General features: G+C 38.1%; 2 pseudogenes across 1 annotated transcript; one reads left to right on the forward strand and one right to left on the reverse strand.

The window, feature by feature from the left end:
* Positions 1-381: 381 nt before the first annotated feature.
* Positions 382-1,879, forward strand: LOC149187886 (benzaldehyde dehydrogenase, mitochondrial pseudogene; annotated as a pseudogene). The gene is made up of 2 exons (XR_016255584.1): positions 382-1,423; positions 1,508-1,879. The product of XR_016255584.1 is annotated as a benzaldehyde dehydrogenase, mitochondrial pseudogene (transcript).
* Positions 1,880-5,280: 3,401 nt separating this feature from the next.
* LOC149187887 (rac-like GTP-binding protein RAC2 pseudogene) lies at positions 5,281-5,925 on the reverse strand (annotated as a pseudogene).
* Between the last annotated feature and the right edge of the window lie 4,566 nt (positions 5,926-10,491).

Below are 10,491 nucleotides of genomic sequence, written 5' to 3' on the forward strand. Positions count from 1 at the left end.
CTGTTCATTTTTCAACGGGCAGGAGTGAAAACTAGATTGAAGAGATTTACGAATGAGGGAATTACCAGTAGCAAACCCAGTATCGAACCCAACCCGACTTTCAGTCTGTTGACGATGCCAAGGTATGTTTCATATTTAACTTCACTTCATTTCCCTCATTTTCATTTCCCCTATTTTCAGGCTTCGACGCAGAGAGGAGTACACACATCTTAGGTCTTTGGTTCAACATCCACTATTTTTTTGCATCCACACTTGTATGTTTAGGCTTTAATCTCTGTGCTGCATTTTTTTACTGTTTGCAGGCATGGCGTTGGCATTTGATGAGTTTGAGAGGCCATTTATCATATTGAAGGAGCAAGTGCAGAAGTGCAGAAAATCCGAATGAGACTTAGATGCTCAGAAGGCCAACATTGCAGTTGTCAGGGCCATCGCGAGAATCCTCTGCACCTCACTCGGCCCCATGCTCCAGAGCCCCTATCTTCACTTCTAGCTCGAGTAGTCCGGTTGGTTGGTACAAGGTCACCCGCGGTTGGATTGGCAGCTTCATCACAAGAAGCATCCATAAATAATACTGGGATTCGAAGTTTAGGAACAACCGCAAGTGCTTTGGAAGAACCTATAGCACCACCTGTCCAAGTAAAGTATACACACCTTCTTATCGATGGAAAATTTGTTAATGCGGCTTCTGGAAAAACATTTCCAAGATTGGATCCCAGAACAGGGGATTTGATTGTCAATGTGGCTGAAGGTGATGCAGAAGATGTGGACAGGGCTGTAAAGGCTGCACGAAAAGCCTTTGACGAGGGCCCATGGCCGAAAATGACTGCTTATGAGAGATCGTGTATTATGCTCCGGTTCGCTGACTTGCTTGAAAAGCATAATGACGAGATTGCAGCCTTGGAAACACGGGACAATGGGAAGCCTTATGAGCAAGCAGCCTTGGTTGAAGTGCCAATGACAGTGCGGCTATTTCGTTACTATGCAGGGTGGGCAGATAAAATACATGGTCTTACAGTTCCAGTTGATGGACCTTATCAGTCAAACATTACATGAGCCTATTCGAGTTGCAGGTCAAATCATCCCTTGGAATTTTCCACTACTTATGTTTGCTTGGAATTTTCCATTAACAACTCTTTATGCAGCAAAACTTTTCCATGAGGCTGGACTGCCTCCAGGAGTTCTGACTATCATTTCGGGATATGGTCCAACTGCGGGAGCTGCAGTTGCAAGGCACATGGATATTGATAAGGTTGCTTTTACAGGTTCAACTGCTACTGGTCAAGCAGTGCTAGAGTTAGCTTCCAAGAGCAACCTTAAGCCAGTGACATTGGAACTTGGAGGAAAGTCCCCTTTTATTGTATGCGAAGATGCTGATGTCGATCAAGCCGTGGAGCTCGCTCACTTTGCATTATTTTTCAATCAGGCAAGGAGTTGAATCTCTCAAGTATTTAATCTGCATGGCACTCAATATTGTAACATGTTAATCAAGCCGCTGCTCTTTCTGCAGGGTCAATGCTGCTGTGCCGGGTCACGAACCTTTGTACATGAGAGTATCCATGATGAGTTTGTAGAAAAAGCAAAAGCGCGGTGTTTAAGTCGGGTTGTCGGTGATCCTTTTAGAAAAGGTGTTGAGCAAGGTCCTCAGGTATGTTGTTTTTTGGTCATTATTTAAGCATTGAATACCTATATTAATGCAAAAATAGAGAAAACAGAGAAAAGTTGCTTGTCTGCATGTAACTAATAGGCAACTGAAAGCGTGATAATCAAATGCCTGATGCATAAATGGGTCCTTTTGAATAAGAAAGTCAGCTTCTTATTTGTGCTTTGAGGGATATCATGGTTCACTGCAAAAAGAGAAATAAAGGTCACTACACTTGAGAAGGGAGCTTTTTGTCTAAAAATGTTCTAGGAAATGCTATCTTCTAAAGAAAATGTTGAACACTTTGATGTATAATTGCTGGTGGTCCTTGCCACACAAGTTTCTTGGTCTATTTATAAGTTCGCTGTTGCAGGACCGGCAGATTAACTCTTAAATTGAGACCTTGGCTGGTCCTTTGTCTTTGAATTTGCATTGCACTTGCACCATGTTAATGCCCATCAGAACCATTTTGTCATTCTTTACTACATTCTCCAGTTGGTAATTGACAAAGCTCGATTTGTGAAGTTCTCCTTCCATAAATGACAAAAACATGACTACTTTACGACTAGCATGTTGGGAAGTATTGAGCTATTCAAAGGATGTTTTGCTTGTAGAAAGTATTCTTTTTTAAATCTGAAGTGTTATCACGTTCTGGGTGGCCTATTTTTGATATTGTTGAGAATTTCTTTTGAAACGCCGCAGATTGACCAGGATTAGTTTAAAAAGGTTATGAGTTATATCAAGGCTGGGAGGGACAGTGGTGCAAAACTTGTAACGGGTGGCGACCAAATTGGTACCAAGGGCTTCTATATTATGCCTACCATTTTCTTAGAAGTTTAGGCATGGGAATAACATTTGGGGATAATTGCAATTCCGCAAATCTTTCCCCAATTAGTTATGAAAATGCTTACTTTTCGCTGGTTTGGTTCTTCTTTTCCACTCTAAACTAGATTTTAACGCTCAAAGATGACTGAAATCCACATATATTCGAGATCACATTATTATGGATTTGTTTGCTACTGTCTTTAACTGGTGGAACTAGGCACAAGTAATAGGAGTGAGGGTATTGTCAGTTCGAGCACAAATTTTCCTTTACTGCTTAACATGAATGGGGTTGCAGTACTTATCTTACCTCTGTTTATGTGACAAAAACAGGATGACATGGCCATAGCTACTGACGAAATATTTGTTCCAGTACAGTCAATTATAAAATTCAAGTAAGTATAGATGATGGCTGAATTGATTCCGAAGATATTGATTTCACAATGTCTGTATGAATTTTGATTTAACAACTGTATTTTTGGTGGATACTATTTGCCATTATCTTGTACAGAACTCTAGACGGAGTAATAAAGTGGTCGAATGCTACTCGTTATGGGTTGGCAGCAGGAGTGTTTACAAAGAATATAGAGACCGCGAACACTCTTACTCGGGCATTACGTGTTGGAACAGTTTGGGTTAATTACTTTGACATTTTTGATGTTGGTATACCTTTTGGTGGCATAAAATGAGTGGCACTGGAAGAGAGAAGGGTATCTACAGTCTCAATAACTACTTACAGATTAAAGTCGTTGTCTCTCCTTTGAAGAATCCAACATGGTTGTAGGTTGTTAGTTCCTACCAATGGTTCTATTGTGTGGGGGGACATATTCAGTTCCTGATGGTCTTGTCAAGTCAGTCTAATTTGAATCTAGCTTTCTCTATCAATAATAATATATATGAACTTCAGATAGGTGTGATGTTCTTGTTTTCTTGTGAACTTGCACAGTCGTGTCTCTGTAAGATTCTGTAGTTTCAAAATTTGGAACTCAATTATCATGGCCATATCAAATGTGAAATGAAGGGTGTCATAGTTTCTGCCATGTTTTATGGTTCTTGATTTTCTGTGAAGGTGCATAGTCATGTCTCTGCAAGACTCTGTAGATTCAGAATTTGGAACTCAATTATCATGTTCATATCAAAAAAAAATTGATGTTAGTTTTGAGAAACACAGCAGAAATAAAACTTTTCTGGCAACAGACAAACATCACAGACAATGGAGCAACAACAACATTACTCAATCATATTCTATACTCAATCATAGACAACAGAAGAGATAAATTGACATCAGAAAAGAAAACAAATAACTGGAGAACAAAAATCACTTCATATTACACAACAGGCCTAGGCCTTGGCGTGCCTTGCTCAAAATGAGAAAATACAAATTTATAGAGGGTGATGTTCAAGCTGAGAAAATACAAATTTATAGAGGCTGAAGGAGGATCTAGAATCATGCATGTGATTCAGATGAAGATCTAGAAACAAATGGCGGTGTGGTAGGTTCAGCGCAAGTGAGGCGGTGACAGCTGGGACAACAGAGTGTCAGGGAGTCGGTGCCGGCATTAGCACAGTGTGAGTCGGTTTGGCTTCACACTTAACCGTAGTGTCTGTTCACTTTTCAACATGCGGGAGTGAAAACTAGATTGAAGAGATCACAGGGGGGAGCGAAAACTAGAATGAAGAGATTTACGAATGAGGGTTTTACCAGTCGCAAACCCAGTATCACACCCCATCCGATCTTCAGTTCGTTGATGGTTCCAAGGCATGTTTCATATTTAACTTCACTGTGTTTCCCTCATTTTCATTTCCCCATTTTCAGTCTTCGACGCAGAGAGGAGTACACACATCTTAGGTCTCTGGTTCAACATCCACTGTTTTTTTGCATCCACACTTGTATGTTTAGGCTTTAATCACTTGTATGTTTAGGCTTTAATCTCTGTGCTGCATTTTGTTACTGTTTGCAGGCATGGCATTGGCATTTGATGAGTTTGAGAGGCCATTTATCATATTGAAGGAGTAAGTGAAGAAAATCCGAATGAGAGACTTAGATGCTCAGAAGGCCAACATTGTAGTTGTCAGGGTCATCGCGAGAATCCTTTGCACCTCACTTGGCCCCATGCTCCAGAGCCCCAATGGTGATGTCACCCTTAGTAAGCTCGTGTTCCATTTAATCATTGTCTATTTTTGGATTGGTGAAACCCATTAAGTTATGAAAATAAGTAGAATGTACTTAAAAAACCTATGAATTATAAGTAGAAATTACATTAAAAAGTTTATGTAGATATTTTGCAAGGAGTCGAATAACCAAATGCTCTATGATCTTTTATATACTAAAGTAAATCTTGCACGTTGAGACAATATAGCCAAACTCAGTAATAAACAATTACACGGCTTTTTGACAGGGCAAAGCGCAGAGCACCTCCATGCTTTGAACATGATTCTTAGCAGTATGACTTCATCTGCAATTGAGAGCTCACATGGTCAAAAAAAATATTTGAACACTCTCATCATAGTATCCTACGCATGTACACCTAACGTTCATTTACATTTCAAAATAGTCCTCCATAACCACAGTAGGCAATGATATAAAATGAAAAAAATCAGGACCTTTCATTTACATTTCAAAACATTCCTCCATAACCACACAGGCAATGATATAAAATGAAAAAACCAGGACCTTTTGCCAGAGCATCTGGCTTTACAATAAATTCAACATACTGAACATAGAGTAACAAATCATAAATACTTGGGAAATATTATGCCAGCCTTTGATTAAATAATGCACTGTAAAGTTCTGCAGATGCCAAAGATAGATAAAGCCCTTAAAGAATAAATCATGTTCTTTGCTTGTTTCTGCATTTCTTTTGCTTTGGTGGTTGAAGAACCACTTTGATTACGACATCAAAAACAACCTTAACATTCTGTTGTGTTTTAGAATTGCATTCAATGTATGTTGTAGCCCCGATTTTCCTCTTCAAATCTTCACCTTGCGTTGTTGAGATTGGGGCTGCTCCAGGATGATCAACAAAAAACTATTTGTCTTTTCGTAAATCTAATTTGTCCCCGCTAAAATGATAGGCATAGATGGTGCATAGTGTCTCAATTCTGGAATCCACTTTTTGGAAATGTTTTTATAACTGGCCTTGTTGATGAAGGAGAAAGCCAGGAGGAAGACATTTGCACCTCTATAACTCAGGGACCTGATCCTGTTGTAATCCTCTTGTCCCTTCGTGTCCCAGAGGCCAAGATTCATTGTACTTCCATCCACCACTACATTTGCACTGAAGTTATCAAACATTGTTGGTACATAGTCCATTCGAAATGTGTTGCTTGTGTAGGAAATAAGCATGCAAGTTTTTCCCACAACACCATCCCCCACAGTCACACACTTAATAAATTTGGCAGTACTCATGGTTGCTCTGACTCTTCAGAAAAACTAACTATATTTGCTGGAACATTTCCTATCCAGTGGCTGAATTCACAAAGGCTGCTTAGCTCAGCTAACATCACATAACAGATAGTCAAAAGTTTTAAAGCACCCAGAGCGATTACAAACTAGAAAGAAAATTGTTTCTCAAATTAATATTTAAAAGGCTGTCCCAGAGAGATTAACAACCATTAGAAAATGCAGCACATTTTGAAAAGAAACAAACAAACATCTCAATCCAGAACATCACAGTTGGGATCTGTACTCACAAAAACCAAATACTTTATGATCTTCTCACTCTTCTCACAGACTGCAAGGCCCACCAACTTCCTACAAAAAAAAAGATAAAAATAAATAAAAATAAAAATCAATTTTGATAGTTAAAGGTCATTGTAAGATATTGTCACAGTCCATGATGTTATTTCCAAGTTCTTCTGTGGGAGGTTGTCTGATGGATGAGGAACAAATTGTTATCATTACAAAAAGTCTTGTGTTAAGCACCTCCGAGCAACCTTCAAGAGGAGCAACCCAATGTCCCAAGGGGGGATGGGGACTACTTCTTTTGCGGGGACTGGATCTAGGAAAGTGAAGACATAAACTATGCACGCCTTGGTTGCTTCGGTAGGAGGGCTACTCCTGCGCTTAGGTTTAATTGAGGTTAGGAGTATAAAGTGTCAGGGGAAGAGCGAACATGAATGAGCACAAGATGTTTCTAAAAGGAGGGAAGGGAAGCTAAAACTTGAGGCTCACAAAACGATGAAATAGAGCCAAACACATCTCAGAATCTACAACTGGATCTAGAAAATGGAATCCAACACTGTCAGAACATGTAGGAAGCTACTTGAAGGGTGGCTCCTTCCTGACGGCTCAAAACAAATTGTGGGAAAAAACCATACATGTCTAGTGGTCTTCGAAAAGTACAGTCTTAGCAACCCAATGGAAATTCACTTTCATGTATAACTTGCTCCCATGAAATCCCAAAATTATCTCAAAACTTGTAGCTTTGCTTCTTTTTCTGTAATTCCTCAGTCACTTTTCCTTTCATGAAATAAGACCAATGTTCTCAAACCATAAATAGATGTATCAAGTCCTCCTCTATAAGGCATCTTTGACGGCCACCAGCTCCATCCTCCCTAAATGTTGATGTGAGCATTTCTCACTTCCATTACTGGAGTGCTAAAATATGATCTTCCACAATATATTTAACTGTAAATAAGGAAATCATTACAGGACGCATTTGTATAATTCGATGTGATCTATCAATAGGTTGGTCTTCAGTTGTTGGATTCCATCAAAGATCAAGTAGAAGAACATAACATGCAGCAACCATGTTGAGACCAAGACTCGCAACTTTCAGGGACATTTCCATAACAGTTACCTTAGGGAGTGTCATGAAATCATTCACAACTTTATCCCGTGCTATTACAGACATAGTTCCAACTTCCATCCAACCTTCTATGTTGTATGCATGATTTTTTATAGGAACCTGAAGCAAATATGGCATACTCGTCCATTGGTAGAAAATTATGGCTTTCTCCGATGTCTCTATAATCAGTTGCTCATAGTCCAAGCTAAAAAATGGGTCATAAAACAACCAGTAAATAAGGTGGCCCAAACATAGGAGGAGGATGGTTTTCCTTAGAGATGCAATGTTCCATTTGGAGTTGGCTTGAAGTGACTTGAAATAATTTTTAGATTCCTTAGGAGGCCCAACGACTTGCCTTCCTTGCTTAACATATCTCTTGAGATGTGCCAGGACTTGTCTTTTAAGGTTGATTTTGCCAATTTGGGCACATGGGTTTGCTTGGACAAAAAATGGTCGATGACTTTTAACATATCACTTGTCTCATTTGACCAAGGATTGACCTCAATATGCCTTCTTCAAGCCCACCTGTGTCACAAAAGGAGTACAACCACCTTTGATTGGGCATATCTCCTTGGTGCCTTGACATTTTGATAAAATTTCCATGTGGCATGGCAAGTAAAAATTATGTTGAGCAATTTGAGTCTTTGTTGACTCTTGACCCTTGGGATCCTATGTGTTGGGATCTATAAACTGCCTTGGGAAAGGTGAAATGTTGTAAAATGTGAGTTTGCCATGTTGAGAACTGTAACATGAATGATATATCACGGCCAGAGATTGCATACAGACTCTATGACACGTGACCATGTGGATAGGACATAGGTGCGCTCAAGACATGGGCTAGACTACAAATAGTGATCATTGCTACAAGACCAAAGGTTCCTCTAAAGCATGTGTCCAAGTATGACCTTCCTAATCCCTCCAATCCTATGCAGGACGAAAGAACCTAAAAGTGGAGTGTAAGTAGATTGGGTATGACAGACAGTAATAGGCATAGGACACCACAATACATAACATCACATGGCCTACAAGTCTACGATTTGGATTTTCTAGGACTACAATGATGCTTCCCAAAAGGAAAAATTGGCTATAGGTACCCTTGCTGAAATGAGGGGTAACAGTTCCATTGGAGGATGTGGAGGGTGATGACTTTTGTCCAGTCTCACTATCTAGATTATGTTTCCAAGTCTTTTTTCCTAGACTCATGGAGCTTTCCAGATAATCTCTTTTTTTGTTCTTTGAAGTTTTCAACTTTATGATTGACATGTTGAGATATTATGATATTTGCATTTCAATTTGATATTATTATGTGGGCCTTGGTTGATAGAATTTATGAATACCTTGAGATGAAAATCTGAAATTTGATTTTAAATTATGAAATTTTAAATTTGATTTACGTAAGAAATCTGAAATTTCAATTTGATTTCATATCAGAAAATGATACGTATGATATCTGATATTTACTAGTTTAGTGTTTCTAATTTATTGTTTATCTCATTTACCAATATGTGTATGAAAGCTAAACAATTGATATACTTTAGTTCATATTTTATTTTTGTCTTCTTTTTTTTCTTCAATATATATAATTGTTCAAAACATAATTTTAGGGAATATATTGTTGAAGCTCTCAAAAGAAACTTATTAGAAATACTGGGGAAAATATTGAAAATATCAGCAAAAATAAACTTAGACCTCAAGAGTTTTGGAAATATTGGACAAATTTGGCAACCTGAAAAACTTGGGAGATCTCAAAGATATTTGCAAGACATACTTGTAAAAAAAAAGGTTAGGGTGAGGGTTCTGATTCCCTGATTCGTAAGTTTGGGATGAGTGCCGCAACCACACCAGAATCTTCTGCCGATTTTGGTCACACCCATGGTTTGTGTAACTTTGATGATAAGTCTAAGTAACTGTTGGAATTTGTAGTCCTTTTTATGGAATATTTTATTTTCCTATACATGTATTGTGTGAAAGGAAAGATGCATAAAATCTCAATCTTCTTCTAATAAAATGGCATATAGTAATTAATAATGGAAGAATTACATGTCTGATCCCAATGTTGTTTATCATGTGATTTTCATTCATTAGGTAAAGTGGTTCAAAATTGAGCTATGTCAGGCTTTGGAGGAGAAGGAAGCCGCTATTCTGAGGTCGAAACTGTTAAACAAAGATCTATAGATAATTCTTTACAAGGGCTAATATATTGGAAATGGAACTTGTGCTTATATTTTTCCAGACAAACTAATTATGATCTGATGATTTGAGATTGATTTCCTTTTCTTTTTGGCAGGTTAGAAGAGCTAGAAAAAACATCCATGGAGATGGTTAAAAATGAAAATAGGTGCTCGCTGGATGCAAAGGTTCCTCACTATTTCTTTGCTTCCCTATCAGAAATGTATTCATGCATCTTCTAGTCAATGCATTATATTAAGAAAATCAACATGCATCAATTTTTGCAATATTTTAGGATTGTAAACATTATAATCCAAAATTTATCAAATGCTAAGGTGCACTAGAAAAAGGGAATAAAGTTGAAAGTTGAAACACATGAATAACATGATCACCATACAAGAGTAATTTGCACTTCTATTGAGCCTTATCAATGAATTCAACTACGTTAACTCCGACTCCTGTTCTAATCATTCCATATAGTCTTTATTACCCTTTATGAGTTATTTGAGACTCGGACCTACTCATTAGGAACACAACCAATGGTAGTAATTTTAGAAGTAGCTTGAAAGCAATGGATTACAACAATGACCGTCTAGTGTTTTGAATGGCTAGAGGCTATTATTTCTCTTTTCTATTCAAGCAAACCAGTCTTAGAATACAAACATCAACGATCCGTCTTGTCCTATTCTAATCAGTTTAAGTAATGTTCTCTATGGTCTTCTTCACCTCCTCAATTAGTCTTTGCTTGCCTGTGACTTCCCTTCAAGCAGTGTAATTATGCAAATAAACAAAATTCAATATTTCATTTTGGTTCTTGGAGGGATGTCCAATCATTCACTTCCGAAACCCTTCATTGTCTTCCTATTAGGCACATAAATTGTTCTCATCTGGGGTTCCCTTTTTATTTGTCTCTATTTGGTTTTGGACTAGAGTATAGTTTTTTTTATTGTTATAATAGTCTTGTCTTTGTTAAGCCCTTTTCATGCTTATATAGACTCTTTTTTCTGAGTCCAAAGTATCCTCCAAAAACCTTGAATGACATGCAAAACTCGAGAGGGTCGTTTGAAGATG

The sequence above is a fragment of the Pinus tabuliformis genome, chromosome 3_1 (assembly GCF_031772625.1).
Source record: "Pinus tabuliformis cultivar Carrire ecotype Pingquan chromosome 3_1, CPIR1, whole genome shotgun sequence".
Classification (NCBI taxonomy): Eukaryota; Viridiplantae; Streptophyta; class Pinopsida; order Pinales; family Pinaceae; genus Pinus; species Pinus tabuliformis.